Here is an 18,067-nt window from a genome sequence, read left to right as displayed (position 1 = left end):
CCATTTAGACTTCTATCCACCAAATCTCGGCGATGTAAGGGATGAGCATGGTGAATAGTTTCATCAATCAATATCAGCAATGGAGAAATGTTACCAATGTGAATGGAAGCCAAACATCATTGCATACTATTGCTGGGGATTCCTTAGAGAACCGAAGACACCCACAGGAGGAAGGTCAAACGCAAGACAATGAACTAGGTATTTATATTGCCTCATATGCCGTGTTCCTTTACATATGCAATTCTATATTGCAATATGTATACTTTACATATGTTTCTTTATTGATATTCGTCATACACAACAACTTCAGTTAGCCAAATTGACGTATAGGGCGTATGTTACTGAGTTTATGTTTGCGTAGAGCAACAGTAAGTGTGGCAAAATTACCTCAAGTTCAACAAAAATTAACCATTTCCCAAAGTATATTATTTTCTTCTTCATATTCTACAAATTTTCGTGGTGGGTTTCAAATGTACCTCGACGGAATCGGTTCTATAAGCTTTTCAACGAGGTATCATTGGTGATTCTGGTAAAATTAGTAGAGGGGCACAAATGCCACCAACATGAAACTCATGAATTCCGAAAGATGCACGACTACTTTCATCTGAGACATTTAATTAAGGAGATCCAGACGCTCTCCTATCATACAAATACTTTAGAAACAGAGTCAAAATGCAGCGAGAAAAACAAAATTTAAACACTATAACGAAACGGTAAATCTGGATTTAAAAAAAAAGAAAAAAACGTATGGTCTAAGCTCAGAACCCGTGTACTTTTACTAAATAAAATGAGTAATGAGCTCTCTCAGATACATTTCGGCTGGAAGCAGTAAAGGAGGTATTTGTGCACCCTTAGATAACAATCCAACCTTGAGTGATAAAACTAACACTTATCTCCAGCAACCTAACACTGACACGTTCTTCTGTTACCACAGTAAGTAGCGAACAAGTATGAAAAATTAATAACAAAATGAAATCAAAACCGTTAGGTTATGATGGAATAAACCTAACTGTTCTGCAACATTGCATCCCCTTGTGCTTAGAAGCTCTTACGCACATTTTTAATATTTCCCTTTCAAACGTTGGTTCCCTCAAGAGTGGATAAAATGCGAAGTAACACCTATACCTAAAACCCCAACCCCACAGAATGTATATACTTCGATTTTAACATGATGTAGCACTTGTTCGTTTGAATATTGTATTGAAATTCACTCTAATTAAAGGGATGTGCCAGAAAGTGTTCTTCAATTTTAGAGAGAGGGGAGTACGTATTTTTACACTATTGTGTGCGATGTGTTTAAAAAATTTTGAAAAGAATCACAAATCACTAAGGATTCACAACCAAAGTTTTAAGATACAATTAGCTGTTTACTACAGTATACAAATAGCATTATAGTATCGTGAATTGTATGTTCAGTCTTTAAAATCCATGTCTATTTTCAGCCCGTGGTAAGCAGAAATTTTCATTCTTAAGAGTATAGTTAAATATATAAACGAAAGTAACTAATATCTGATGAACCGTAATGAATATTATTATGCGTAATGAGTACAGCACTATGTCGTAGAACGTTAAACCGATCAACAACAAAAGTTAAAAATGAATAACAAAATTTGAATTTCGTTTCTCACTCATCTTTCTTTAAAGGTACTTTGGAATACTGGATTACAATTAGAGTACATTAGATTCCAGATTTCAATTCTATATAACATAACTTTAGTGTTTCTTTCATTCTCATCAAGTTTCCAATGGATCAACTTTAAACTTATTTACGTGTGCAAATTATGATTTTTCAGAGAGGAGAAATTTACTAGCTGCCCCATGAATAAATGTGGCGATAATTTATTACCTTGCAAGCAAGGTGCAGAGTGTACCGGATACATAAGCACACAGTACCAACGAACATGTCCGACCGCACATATGCGTATTTATTCAAGCAACTACATGGATTATAATAATATATTTTATCAAAATGATGGTCATAAGTTCCCATTTTCCTGAAAGTTACACTACATGTAAATAAATAAAGAATAAAGAGTTTCTATTATTAATAAATTAGAATAGACAAAGTGGAATGGGGATGACTGTGTAGACATCAGTAGTGTACGATCTTGGGCTTTTCATGCTCGTAAAGAAAACCGCAGCTGAAGAACTCTCAGCGTATGTGAGAGAATGGAGTGGAAGGCCGCGTACTGCAACTGATGGAGGTTATCAGAATCGTGTTAAGCTGTGGTTTTCTTTACGAGCATGAAAAGCCAAAGATCTCACAGTACTGATGTCTACACATTCATCCCCATAAGATACCTTCAGTCTCAGACGAATGTCAATTTGCAGCAAATTTTCTGGGGTTAGAAACTCGATTACGGCCCGCTACTTCAGGCGCTCCACCGACATTGCATGGTTACATGCTGCCATTTTCCTCGCTATAGTTCAGCACCCCCTGGGGAGAGAAGTTTGAAACATTCAAAGCAGAAGCGGGAACGTTTTATAAGTGCAATGTATGGGTGCTCAAAATCCAAAATGCTTTTATAAGGTAAAAAAAAAATAGGAAGCTTTTCTTTTCAAAACGCCCTCGTATATATATTTTATTGCAGAGCCATTTCAGGATTGTAATGTTGTTGATTGACATTCCAAATTACAGTTTGAGGAATTTTAACACAAAATGTTAATAAGAAATGAAATTAGGCACACCATATTTAATGCAAAATATTGAATTTCCTAATCACATTTCTGATGGACCAAGTCAGAGCGTGTTTATGGACTAAAAGATTTTAACCTTTTGAGTCCCAAGGCCATTTTCACAAGTAAGCTTCACGGTCCCGAACCGATTTTGGGCAAAATGCAAAGTTTCAATTGCCCTAGAGAGATGAGTGATATACCGTTGTACGCGGAATGAACCAGAGATTCAGACTATATGAAATTTATGCAAATTCGGCGTATATATGGAGGGGAAAGGGGGAAATCCCTTGAAAATACTTTTTTTTTAAAAAAAAATGGGGTTTCGCCCCCTCCCGCACCCCGAAAAAAGTACATGACAGTGTCGACATTCAAATGGAAATGATCGCTTACATGTAAGGAACACAAAAATATTTGCATTATTATCATATGACCAATGTAACTTGAGTTGTACCACCCAGAAGGAATGGTGGGCACGCCACTGATTCAAGCTTCAAAATGCAGCGGTACCTTGAAATGACTATAGCTCAGAAACTAAATGCCCTAGAGATATGAAAGATATACCGTTATACGCAGAATGAATCACAGATTCAGACGATATATAATCTATGCACATTCGGCGTACATATGGAGGGGGAAAGGGGGGAAATCCCCTCAAAATACTTTTCTTTAAACAAATGGTGTTTCCCGCCGCCCCCCCCCCCGAAAAATGTCAAAATGCACAAAATGCAAAATTTATGCAAATTTGGTGTATATATGGAGGGGGAAGGGAGAAAACCACCAAAAAATATTTTTAAAAATTGTTGAAATGTTTGAAATTTATCTTTTCCCTTGAAAAGAGACGCAAAAGAGAAGTCCCTTTTCCCGCCTTTTCACCTCCATTTTCATGAAGAAAAAAAAGGTGCAAGAAACATTTCTGTTAAATACATGTGTTAAGAACAATATAAAAAAGAAAAATCGAAATTCTAGACAAAAATAGAAAAGTTATAACGTAAAAAGTACGACCTTGACACAGCGTCTCGATCGAGACGCTTGGGACCGTGATGCTTACTTTTGGGTATCTCGATCGAGACGCTTGGGATCCAAAAGGTTAATATTCACTTCAGAGAAATATATTAGAAAAGGGGCCTCCTCGATGAATGTAGGGATAACATTGCAACCCGTAAGCTACGGGTTCGGAGTGCGATTACCAAGTTTCTCAATTCCATACTCGATAACATCATAATTCAAAAGGATAGCTCCAAAAACATTTTGCCTGTCAGGGAATATAGGCAAACAATGCAACATTTATGTGTATATATTTCGATTTTAACATGATGTAGGACTTTGTTTGAATGATTAGTTATTATATTGTATTGAAATTGCGTCCAATTAAAGAAAAGCACGAGAAGGTTTTCTTCAAAGTTATAGAAGGGTGGTAGGGGTACGTATTTTTACACTATTGTGTGAAAGTGTTTAAATAATCTTGAAAAATTCACAAATCACTAGCGATTCACATCCTAAGATCAAAACACAATTAGCTGTTTACCACACTATATGAATTGTATCAATAGAACCTTCAATATTAAATTCAATCTTTACAAACAATTTTTTTCAGAGTTTCGTAAGTAGAGATACAAGAAATTTACAATATTAAAATTACAATTAATTTTTTTAAGAAAAAAATAACTAATATATGCTAAACCGTAATGAATATTAGTATGCGTAATGCGTACAGCATTATGTTGATAAAACTACAAAACGATTAACATCAAAAGTTAGAGATGAATGAAAGATACTGAATGGAAAATGTGTTTTAAATTTTGGAAAAATCTTATGAAGCAAGGTCTCTGGATTACATATGAACACACACTAAGGTGAGCACGAAAGCTGTGCCTGGCCTCCCCGATGGCGCAGTGGTAGCGTCACCGCCTTGTAATCAAGGGGTCCCGGGTTCGATACCCGGTGGAGGCACAAGTGGTTCGGATCCCACTTTAAACTGTAGGTCCAGTCCCGATTAGCCTTACTGTGCATAAAGTGGACTTAAAACACCTATTCAACGGAAGCTGTGCTTCTATTCGAGAAAAACTAGTTGTGTTATTATAGGGATCACACTTGGTGATGATTCGTCTCTAACTCACCTACGTATAGGGGTATTTTGTATTAATAGATTTCAATAAGAGTACAGTAAATTTCACATTTTAATTCTCTATAACATTAATTTAGTGTTTCTATGTTTCTCATTAAGTTTCCAATGGATGAAGTTGAAACTTATTTACGTGTATAAATAGTGATTCTTTATAGTGAAGGATTATATTAGCTGCCCCCTTAATGAATGTGGAGATATTTTATTACCCTGTAAGCAAGGTATAATATCAAAATGACGGTCTTCATAAGTTCCGATTTTTCTAAAAGATTCCCTACATGTAAATAATTAAGGAAGAATGAGTTTCTATTATTAAGAAAACTAGAAAAGACAAAGTGGAACTTTGGGGGTAAGATATCATACATTGTGTTGAGTCAACTATCAGTCACCTAGTTCTATTTCAAGATGGTAGCTCAAACATACTTCATAAAAGAATTTACCAGCTATTTAAGTTGGATACCTTGTAATTGTCAGTGCTACTTTGAGATTCCCACTTGGTGATACGTCATCTCTTGCTAGCTACTTTTTAGGAACACTTTGCATTACTACACTCTAAAAAATAGGCAGCTGAATCACCAGAAATTGTGGAGTAGAATTTTATTTGGTGTACCACAACACCAAAGAGAGCGTTATAGGCCTCTGTAATTTGTTTGGTTTTCTAGCAAATGGAGTGAAAAAAATATAAACAATGACAATGAACCTACTCTAGACGGAGTGTTTTGTTACCAGTATGTTTGGTAGCAAATCAATTGCATATTTTTAAAGTGTACATTCAAATTGGAGTGAATTATTTGTCAAATTGTGATTACAATGGTCGACAGTGAATTTTCATTGCATGAAAGACACGTTCCATTAGTTTTCGAGATACTCAAATCTGAATTTATTTTTTGTCCTGCACCCTCAGATTTAGAAATAATGCCAGTTATAGTATCAAAATATTACCCCTGCCAAAATTTCAAGTAAATCACAGAGATTCATGTTGGTGGCATTTGTGCCAATCTACTAATTATCCCAGAATCACAAAAGATACCTCGTTGGAAAGCGTATGGAACACAGATTCCAACGCGGTACATTTGGGACTCATAACGAAAAATTTGAAGAAGAAAAACAAAACAAAAGTAGGAAAATTAATTTTTGGAGAACTTGAGGTAAATTTGCAACACTTACAGTTGCTCTACGCAAACATAAACTCAGTAACATACATCCTATACTTTAATTTGGCAAAAAGTTGTTGTGTATGACGAATTTCAATAAAGAAACATGGGTCTCCCAGATGGCGCAGTAGTAGCGTTGTTGCCTTGTAATCAAGGGATCCCGGGTTCGATATCTGGTGGAGGCTCATAGTGTTTCGGATCCCATTTAAAACAGTAGGTCCAGTATCAATTAGCCTTACTGTGCATAAAGTGGATATAAAAAACAATTTCAATCAATCAGTTAATAAAGAAACATGAAAGGTGTACATATTGCAATATAGAGCTATACATATGTAAAAGAACACAGCACAAGAGGCAATATACATATCTAGTGCATTGTCCTTCATTGGATCTTCCCCCTGTGTATGTCTTCGGTTCCATAAGGAATCCCCAGAAATAGTCTGCCATCATATTTCGCTTCCATCCGATTTGGTAACATTTCTCCATTGCTGCTATTCATTGATGAAACTATTCAATATACCTGTCACTTACAAGGCCGAAATTTGGTGGAAAGAGGTCTAGATGGCTGTGTAGTAAATTCGGTTTCATACACATGTTACATCCTTGCTTTAGGTAACTATTCAGCGAATTGTTCACCAGTGTTTTGTGATTCTTAGACTTTTTTTGATTTGGTGCTTTAAGTACGCTTTAAGCACAGCAAGGCTAATCGGGACCCGATCTACGGTATAAACTGGGATCCAAACCAATGTGCAATGTGCCTCTACTGGATATCGAACCAGGGACCCCTATATTACAAGGCGACGACGTTACCACTGTTCCATCGGGGAGGCCCTTTTAAGTTTCTTGATGTCATGTGTTTCTTTCATCTGTATTGCATAAGCAATTGGTACAGTTGGGAGGATGATGCCATTGTGTATCAAAATAGCCTTAAGACTGCTCGTTGAGTAGTCGATAAAAAGTCGTCACTCTTGTGCCACATGTGTCGTACCAAGAGCAGCAAACAAACCATTGACATCAAACATTCAAGAGTATGTGCTCCAGTTTCTTGGGCAACACAAAGGCTGAGAATTAGAAAACACTTGTGTACAATTTCCTGAATAGTTACGAAAAGCAAGGATGCAACATGTCTTTGAAACTACATTTACTGCACAGCTATCTAGACTTCTATCCACCAAATCTCGGCGATGTAAGGGATGAGCATGGTGAACAGTTTCGTCAATCAATTCCAGAAATGCAGAAATGTTACCAAAGTGGATGGGAGCCAAACATAAATGTATACTATTGCTGGGAATTCCTTAGGGAACAGGAGACACCCACAGGAGGAAGGTCAAACGCAAGACAATAAACTAGGTATGTATATTGCCTCATACGCTGTGTTCTTTTACATATGTATAGTTCTATATAGCAATATGTATAACTCTCTCTAGCCTTCTTAAACCCGAAGGTTCATGGCTGCAGCAACACAGGTCTTCCATCTGTCCCTATCTTGAGCAAGATCTATATACTCTTTCCCATCCCTACCGATTTCCTTTAGGTCCATCTCAACGTTGTCCCTCCATCTTCGTCTTGGCCTTCCTACAGGTGTCTTACCATCTGGTTTCCCAACAAGAATCCTGTAAACTCCTCTTTCCTCTCCCATTCGTACCACATGGCCTGCCCACCTAAGTCTTCTTGATTTAATTGTTCTAATAATATCTGGACATTAGTACAAATTATGTAGTTCTAAATTATGTAACCTTCTCCACTCACCTGTCTCCTCATCCCTTTTAGGTCCAAAGATTTTCCTAAGGATCTTATTTTCAAATACTCTCAATTTATGTTCCTCTTTCAATGTAAGGGACCAAGTTTCACACCCATATAATACTACGGGCAAAATTACTGTTTTGTATATTTTAACTTTTAGTTTCTTAGATATTAAACGAGAAGACAAAAGTTTATGAAGAGAGAAGTAACATGCATTTCCTGAATTAAGCCTACTTTTTATTTCCTCTTTAATATAATTTTCAATTGTTAATATTACTCCTAAGTATTTGAATTTGGAAACTGGTTCAAACGAGTTGTTATCAATAATTAGATTTTGATTATTACCTAACACTTGGTTTCGGCCTGTAAGCATATATTTAGTTTTCTCTTTGTTAACTTCCAAACCTATCTCTTTAGCAGTTTTGAAAAATATTTTAGCATTATTCTTAATTGTATTCACATCATCCCCCAGTAAGTCTACATCATCTGTATATGCTAACAACTGAGTCACACCATTTAATTTTAGTCCTTCTTTAGTTTCTCTTACCTTCCTTACAGCATATTCTAAGTCAAAATTAAAGAGCAATGGAGATAATGCATCTCCTTGTTTTAACCCATCATGAATTGTAAATTTGTCAGACATATTATTACCCACACGAATTTTATTTCTGTTTCACTGGTGCATATTTTTATCATACTAACAAGCTTCTTAGGTATTCCAAACTCTACTAATATATTATATAATTTATCTCTTTTGACAGAAACATATGCTTTTTTGAAATCAATGAATAGCTGATGGACATTTTGATTATATTCCCACTTTTTTTCAAGTGTCTGTCTGATGTGAAAAATTTGATCTGTAGTTGATCGGTTACGTTTAAATCCACATTGATAATCACCTATAATTTCATTAGCATATGGGGTTAGTCTTGTTAAAAGAATGTTAGACAATATTTTGTATGTTGTTGAGAGTAGAGAAATTCCACGGTAATTACTGCAGTTCATTTTATCACCTTTTTTAAACACAGGAACAATTATGGATTCTTTCCACTGTTGAGGGATTTCTTCTTTATTTCATATTAAACAAATTAATTTATGAATTTGACATATTAATGAATTTCCACCATATTTAATTAACTCAGCTGGTATTAAATCAATGCCAGGTGCCTTGTTATTCTTTAGCCTTTTAATAGCATCTTTAACTTCAGTCAAGTTAGGTTCTGGAACTAAAGGTTCTGCTGTGTGTACTTCATTTACTTCTGATTTATTACCTACATGGACATTTAAAAGGTCATTAAAGTAGTTATTCCATCTATTTAGAATATCGCTTGGGTCAGCTAGAAAATCACCGTCTTTATCTTTTATCAAGTTTACTTTAGGTTGCCACCCCTTTCTAAATTCATTTACACCTTTCTATAAATCTTTGATATTTTTATTTTTGCTGTTTGTTTCAATTTCGTTAATTTTGCTTTTCAAGTAATCTCTTTTTTTACTTCTAAACGTGCAGTTAACTTCTCGCTTTATTCTATTATAATTGCTTAGATTTGTATCATCAGAGTTATTTAACCACCTAAGTCTAGCCTGATTTCTTATTTCTATAAGATTATGACATTCATTATCAAACCATGGCTTACTTTTTCTTGGTTTATGGTATCCTATACTTTCTTTAGCTGCTGATTTTATTGCATTACGTATGTGCTCCCAATTCTTATTTACGTCTGTTTCATTTATATTTTCATCATCTTTTAAATCCTGCAAAACATCAAATCTATTTGACAGTTTAATTTGGTAATCTTTCTTAATTCTTTCATTAGTAAACTTTCCTGTATCAAATTTTATAACTTTTAGATTTTGTTGCTTATGTTTTATCACTGAGAGTCTTTCTCTTAATTTAGCAATTACTAAATAATGGTCACTGGCACAGTCAGCACCTCTATGTGTACGAACGTCAATTATACTAGTATGCCTTCTCTTATCAATGAGAATATGATCTATCTGATTATGAGTTTTACCATCTGGAGAAGACCAGGTATATTTATGGATATCTTTATGTTTAAAAGTGGTACTTTTCACAATTAAATTCTTTGAGGTTGCAAAAGTAATCAGTCTTATACCATTATCATTACTTAATTCATGAAGACTTTCTTTAACAATCGTGGGTTTAAATGTCTCTTCTTTGCCAATCTGTGCATTACAGTCACCTAACAGAATTTTCATATCATACTGAGAAAATTTATCAAAGATCTGTTCTAACTCTGCATAAAAATCATCTTTAGTATTATCATCTTTATCTTCCGTTGGTGCATGTATATTTATTAAAATAATTTTACACCACCTACCCTGTAAAACTGCATATGATATCCTATCATTAATAAATTCTACTGTTTTAAGAGCCGAGATAATTCTATTATTTATGAAAAAGCCTGTTCCAAAATTATGATTTTCAGTACCACCATAGAAAAAAGTATAATTTTTAGTTTTACAATTCCCTTCTCCTGGCCACTTAACTTCCTGGACAGCTACTACATCTAATTTATACTTCCCTATCTCATTAACTGTACACTGAAATGCCCCAGGCTGGTAAAGGCTCAGAACATTCCAGGTGCCTAATTTAATATCCTTATTCCTAACGTAGATCTTATCCTTAGTCCAGGGACCTCCCAAAGTAGTCCCCACCCGGAGATCCGAACGGGGGACTATTTTACCTCCGGAATATTTTACCTTGGGAACATCCATGGCCTTATATTGCTGTTTCTTGACATGTCTTTTTACAGTGCAGAGTTGTCAGCTCTACGCCTAACCCCCAATATGAATGGAGGAACTACCACACAAGACAAACACAAACATATTAGACAGCACAATTACTACACAAGACGAACACAAACACATTAGACAGCATAACTACTACACAAGACACACAAAAACGAGCACACAATAATTATAAAATAATTGACAATTTTTTTCCACCTTATTACCCCTGTATTTTAATGCATTCTATCTATTAAACTGGCTGGAGTAAAAAGATACACTCAACATGTGTATCTTATTTACCCATAAAATTTTGGTGCAAATTTTAAAAAAAATATTTTTTACTACAAAGGAATGAAAATGCTAGAAAATAAATGTAATGGCAAAGGTTTTGATACAGCTCTATATTTTTAAAGCAAAAGCTTTAAAAAATTTCTGAAAATTATTAGTGTTTCTAATTGCATTAAGGTTTAAATGTTCATGAATACATATAATTTGCACATTAAGCCAACAAAACTTATTAGCATCTGTAACCTATATGCTTCACAGACAAAGAAAGTCAAAATTTGATACATTTTAAAAGTATAACACATGTAACATATTTTCGTTAATGCTTTTCATGGATTTACTCAATTATTTTTCATTTGTTAGCAAACCCCACAAAGTACTTCATAATTCAATGAAATTAGTTCATTATGAATATTTTCATGTTTCTTACATGCCAGCGATAATTTCTATGTGCATTTTGAACTTTTCATATCTTTTTTTCGGGGGGGGGGGCAATATGTATACTTTACATATGTTTCTTTATTGAAATTTGTCATACACAACAACTTCAGTTAGTCAACGTAATGTATAGGGTGTATATTACTGAGTATATGTTTGCGTCGAGCAACTGTAAGTGGAGTAAATGTACCTCAAGTTCTACAAAAATTAAAAATTAAGGTTCATACTATAACTGGCATTATTTCTATATCTGAGGGTGCAGAACATAATATAAGTTCAGATTCGTGTTCAGCAGATCGAAAACTAAAATGAACACCTTGTTTCATGCCAAAAGGTTTTAAAATTTAATTTTGTTGACCTGTGTTATCTGTAACATTTCAAATGGATTAAGAAATTCCGAAAGTTGCGCGACTACTTTCATCTGAGACATGTAAATTCAGGATATCCAGACGCTCTCCTATCATACATATACTTTAGAAACAGAGCCAAAAGACAGCGAGAAACACAAACTTTAAACACTACAACGAAACGGTAAATCTGAATGTAAAAATGGTAAAAACTTTTGGTCTAAGCTCAGAAACCATGTACTTTTACCAAATATTAAGAGTAATGAGCTCCCTCAGATACATTTCGGCCGGAAGCAGTAAATGAGGTATTTGTGCAGCCTTAGATAACAATCCAACGGTGAGTGATAAAACTAACACTTATCTCCAGCAACCCAACAATGACACGTTGCTTTTTACCACAGTAAGTTCAGAACAAGTACGAAACATTAATAACAGAATGAAATCAAAAGCGTTAGGTTATGATGGAATGAACCTAACTGTTCTGCAATATTGCATCCCCTTGTGCTTAGAAGCTCTTACACACATTTTTAATATAACCCTTTCAAAAGGTTGGTTCCCTCAAGAGTAGACAAAATACAAGGTAACACCTATACCTAAAAAACAAAACCTCACAGAATGTATATACTTCGATTTTAACATGATGTAGCACTTGTTCGTTTGAATGTTTATAGTTATTTTGAAAAAATCACAAATCCTAAGGTTACACAACCAAAGTTTTAAGATACAATTAGCTGTTTACCACACTATATGAATAGCATTATAGTATCGTGAATATTGAGTTCAATCTTTAAAATCCATGTTTATTTTCAGAGCGGGGCCGGGGTAAGCATAAATTTTCAATCTTAATATTATAGTTAAATAAAATAGACAAAAGTAACTAATATATGTTGAACCGTAATTAATATTATTATTAGTAATGAGTACATTACTATGTCGATAAAACTATAAAGCAATTAACAACAAAAGTTAAAAATGAATGAAGAACATTGAATTTCGTTTCTCACTTACCTTCCTTTAGAGATACTTTATATTACTTAATTTCCATTAGAATTCAATAGATTTCAGATTTTAATACTTTATGACATTACTTTAGTGTTTCTTTCTTTCTCATCAAGTCTCCAATGGATCAAGTTTAAACTTATTTACGTGTACAAATAGTGAATCAGAGAGGAGGGTTTTTATTAGCTGCCCCCTGAATGAATGTGACAATATTTTTTTACCCTCAAGCAAGATGCATACCGGACACATAACCACACAGTACCAAGGAACATGCCCGACCGCACATATACGTGCGTATTTATTCAAGCAACAGCAGAAATATTTAATATATTTTATCAAAACGACGGTCATAAGTTTCGATTTCTCTGAAAGTTCATACATGGTGATGTCCCACCTATCATTTATTTAGTTCTATGATAAAATAGTAGCTTAATCTTTCTTCGTAAAAGAATTTACCAGCTATTTAAGTTGGAAATTAATTGTCAGTTCTACTATAAGATTCCCACTTGTGATACGTTGTAATTTGGTAGCTACATTTTAGGGCCAGTGGATTCCTACACTCTAAAGTATTGGCCACTGAATTACCACCAAACTTTAAGTGGTGTAACACAACACGAAAGGTAGCGTTAAAGATCTCCACTATTTGTGTGGTTTGCTAAAAATGGAGTAACAAGACACAAAACAACGACAATTAACCGACTCAAGACGTACTGTCCTGCTAGCAGTATCTTTGGTAGCTAATCATTTGCATATTTTTAAAATGTATATTAAAATTGGAGTGAAATACTTGCCATATTGTGATTCTCTGTAAAATTTCTCTGGTATCTCTCTTCGAGCTTTTAATAATAATGTTTCAGATGGATCAAGTCCGAGCTTGTTTAAAGACTGCAAGTTCTGATTATTCACATCAGGAAAGTTTACTAGCAAAGGAGCCTCCTCGGTGAATGAACGGATAGAACTGCACCCGGAAAGCAATTGGACTTCTCAATGCCATACTCGATAACATCATAATTTTAAAGTATAACACAAAAAACATTTTGCCTGTTCGGGAATATAGGCACCGAATGCAACATGTTTATGTATATTTTTCGATATTAACATGATGTAGAACTTTTTTGTTTGATGGTTTAGTTATTATATTGGATTGAAATTGCCTTCAATTAAAGGAATGCGCGAGAAGGTTTTCTTCAAAGTTACAGAAGGGTGAAAAATTCACAAATCACTAGCGATTCAAATCCTAAGTTCAATCAGACACAATTAGCTGTTTACCACACTATATGAATTGTATTTATAGAACCTTCAATTTTAAGTTCAATCTTTAAAATCCATGTATCTTTTCAGGCTCTCGTAAGTAGAGATACTCGACATTTACAATATTAAAATTACAATTAAATTTAATAATAAGAAAGTAACTAATATATGCTAAACCGTTATGAATATTATTATGCGTAATGAGTACAGCATTATGTCAATGAAAATATAAAGCGATTAACAACAAGAGGTAGAGATGAATGAAAGATACTGAATGAAAAATATTAAATTTTGGAAAAAAACTTTATTAAGCAAGTGCTCTGGATACCTTATGAAGAGACACTAAGGTAAGCACGAAAGCTGTGCTTCTATTCGGGAAAATACTAGTTGTGTTATTTTAGGTTCACACTTGGTGCTGATTCGTCTCTAACTCAGCTACCTATAGAGGTACTCTGAATTAATAGATTTCAATAAGAGTACAATAAATTTCAGATTTTATTTCTCTATAACCTTCATTTAGTGTTTCTGTCTTTTTCATCAAGTTTCCAATGGACCAAGTTTAAACTACTTGTATAAATAGTACCGGACACACAAGCACATAAGCACACAGTACCACATGTGTATTTTTTCAAGCAACTACATGGTATAATTTAATATATTCTACCAAAATGACGGTCATAAGTTCCGATTTTTTTGAAAGCTACACTACTTGTAAATAACTAAAGAAAAACGAGTGTTCGTTATTAAAATAATAGAAAAGGGAAGTGAAACTTTGGGGGGTAAAATAACATACATTTTGATGAGTCATCTATCAGTCACCTAGTTCTATTACAAGATTTGTAGCTTAATCATTCTTTGTAAAAGAATTTACTAGCTATTTAAGTAGGATCCCCTGAGATTTTTTCGAAATTAATTGTCAGTGCTACTTTAAGATTCCCACATCGTCATACGTCATCTCTTGCTAGCTACTTTTTAGGGGCACTTTAAATTACTACACTCTAAAAAAATAGGCAATTGAATTGCCTCCATTTGTGTTGTAGAATTTTAATTGATGTTAAACAACACCAAAGGGAGTGTTAAAGGCCTCCGTAATTTGTGTGGCTTGGTAGCAAATGGAGTGAAAAAATAAAAACAATGACAATGAACCGACTCAAGACGAAGTGTTTTGTTACTAGTATCTTTGGTAACAAATCAGTTGCATATTTTTAAAGTGTTCATTCAAATTCGAGTGAAATATTTGTCAAATTGTGATTACAATGGTTGAGAGTGTATTAAAGAGACGTTGCTTTTAGTTTTCGAGCTAATGAAGACAAATCTGAACTTATTTTTTGTCCTGCACCCTCAGATTTAGAAATAATGCCAGTTACAGTACAACCTATGGCCCCGGTCAAACTTTCAAGGAAATCGCAGAGCTTCACGTTGGTGACATTTGTGCCAATCTACTAATTATCCCAGAATCACAAATGATACCTCGTTGGAAAGCGAATGAAACATGATTCCAACGAAGTACATTTGAAACCCAACACGCAAAATTTGAAGAAGAAAAACAAAAACGAAAGTAAGAAAATTGGGGAAAAATTTAATTTTTGGAGAACTTGATGCAAGTTTGCAATACTTACAGTTGCTCTACGCAAACATAAATTCAATAACATACGTAATTTTAGTATCTGAAGTTGTTGTGTATGACGAATTTCAATAAAGAAACATGCGCCTCCCCGATGGCGCAGTGGTAGCGTTGTTGCCTTGTAATCAAGGTGTCCCGTGTTCGATATCTAGTGGAGGCTCATAGTATTTCGGATCCCACTTTCAACTATAGGTCCAGTTTCAATTAGCCTTACTGTGCATAAAGTGGACTAAAAACAGCAACTCAATCAACCAGTTAATAAAGAAACATATGTTAGGTATACATATTGCAATATAAAACTATACATATGTAAAACAACACAGTATAAAGGGCAATATACATATCTAGTTCATCGTCTTGCTTTAGATCTTCGTCCTGTGGGTGTCTTCGGTTCCATAAGGAATCCCCATCAATAGTCTGCCATCATATTTCGCTTCTATCCGCTTTGGTAATATTTCGCCATTGCTGTCAGTGATTGATGAAACTGTTCAACATACTTGTCACTTACATCGCCGAAATTTGGTGGAAAGAGGTCTAGATGGCTGTGCAGGAAATGTGTTTCCATAGACAGGTTGCATCCTTGCTTTTCGTAACTATTTAGCAAATTGTCCACGAGTGTTTTGTAATTCTTAGCCTTTGTGTATTCCAAGAAACAGGAGCACAAACTCTTGAATGACACCCACCACTGTAGTGCAAGAGGACTAAGCGACACACCGAAGTGTTCGTCCCACATGAGATCTCTTATCTGGGGGCCGACGAACACACCAGCCTTCACTTTGTTTGCGTCAGAGATTAGGAAATTTAGGTGTCAAATACTGGAAACTGTCTCCGCCCTTGTCCATTGCAGACACAAAGGATTTCATAAAGCCAAGCTTAATATGGAGTGGGGGTGAATGTATGTCTACAGAGTTGGTTAAAGTGGTGTTTGCAACATTTTTTCACCTGCTTCCATTGTACTGTATCGTGACAATTCTTTTCTCCGATAGCGACTGTCTCTGGCTCGACTACCCCATTAGCATAAGAAGCAGCAATTTTTCGTGTATCCACTCTGTAGTTCTGTAAGTATACCTATGACTTTGAAATCTGCAACAATGTGTCTAATATAAGTTTCGTGATTTGATTTGGTGCTTTAAGTACACTTTATGCACAGCAAGGCTAATCGGGACTGGATCTACGGTATAAACTGGGATCCGAACCACTGTGCCATATGCCTCAACTTGGTATCGAACCAGGGACATCTTTTTACAAGGCGACGACGCTACCACTGTGCCATCGGGGAGGCCCTTATAAGTTTCAAGATGTCATATGTTTCTTTCATCTGTATGGCATAAGCAATTGGTACGGTTGGGAGGATAATCCCATTGTGTATCAAAATAGCCTTAAGACTGCTCGTGTCACTCTTGTGGCACATGTGTCGTACCAAGAGCAGCAAACAAACTATTGACATCAAACATTCAAGAGTTTTTGCTCCAGTTTCATGGACAACACAAAGGCTGAGAATTAGAAAACGCTTGTGTACAATTTTCTGAATAGTTACGAAAAGCAAGGATGCAACATGACTCTGAAACTACACTTACTGCACAGCCATCTAGACTTCTATCCACCAAATCTCGGCGATGTAAGTGATGAGCATGTTGAACTGTTTCTTCAATCAAAATCAGTAAAGGGGAAATGTTACCAAAGTGGATGGAAGCCAAATATCATTGCATACTATTGCTGGGGATTCCTTAGGGAACCGAAGACACCCACAGGAGGAAGGTCAAACGCAAGACAATAAACTAGGTATGTATATTGCCTCATATGCTGTGTTCCTTTACATATGTATAGTTCTATATTGCAATATGTATACTTTACATTTGTTTCTTTATTGAAATTCGTCATACACAACAACTTCAGTTAGCCAAATTGACGTATAGGGTGTATGTTACTGAGTTTATGTTTGCGTAGAGCAACTGTAAGTGTTGCAAAATTACCTCAAGTTTAACAAAAATTAACTATTTCCGAAATATATTATTTTCTTCTTCATCTTCTACAAATTTTCGTGGTGGGTTTCAAATGTACCGCGATGGAATCGGTTCTATAAGCTTTTCAACGAGGTATCATTTGTGATTCTGGTAAAATTAGTAGAGGGGCACAAATGCCACCAACATGAAACTCTACGATTTGATTGAAATTCTGGCCGTGGTCTAGAGGTTAATATTATAACTGGAATTATTTCTATATCTGAGGGTACAGGACATAAACTAAGTTCAGATTCATCCTCAGCAACTCGAAAACTAAAGGGAATACCTTCTCTCATGCCAAAAAAATTTCAAACTTTAATTTTGTTGACCTGTGTTATCTGTAACATTTCAAATGGATTAAGGGAATTCCGAAATATGCACGACTACTTTCATCTGAGACATGTAAATTCAGGAGATCCAGACGCTCTCCCATCATACAAATGCTTTAGAAACAGAGCCAAAATGCAGCGAGAAACAGAAAATTTAAACACTATAACGAAACGGTAAATTTGAATGTAAAAAAGGTAAAAACGTATGGTCTAAGATCTGAAACCATGTACTTTTAATAAAAAAAGAGTAATGCGCTCTCTCAGACACATTTCTGGCGGATGCAGTGAACGAAGTCTTTGTGCACCCTCAGATAACAATGGAACGTTGAGTTATGAAACTAATAC

Source organism: Lepisma saccharinum, chromosome 8 (genome assembly GCF_977018435.1).
Source record: "Lepisma saccharinum chromosome 8, izLepSacc3.1, whole genome shotgun sequence".
NCBI lineage: Eukaryota > Metazoa > Arthropoda > Insecta > Zygentoma > Lepismatidae > Lepisma > Lepisma saccharinum.
This window is presented reverse-complemented; position numbering follows the sequence as displayed.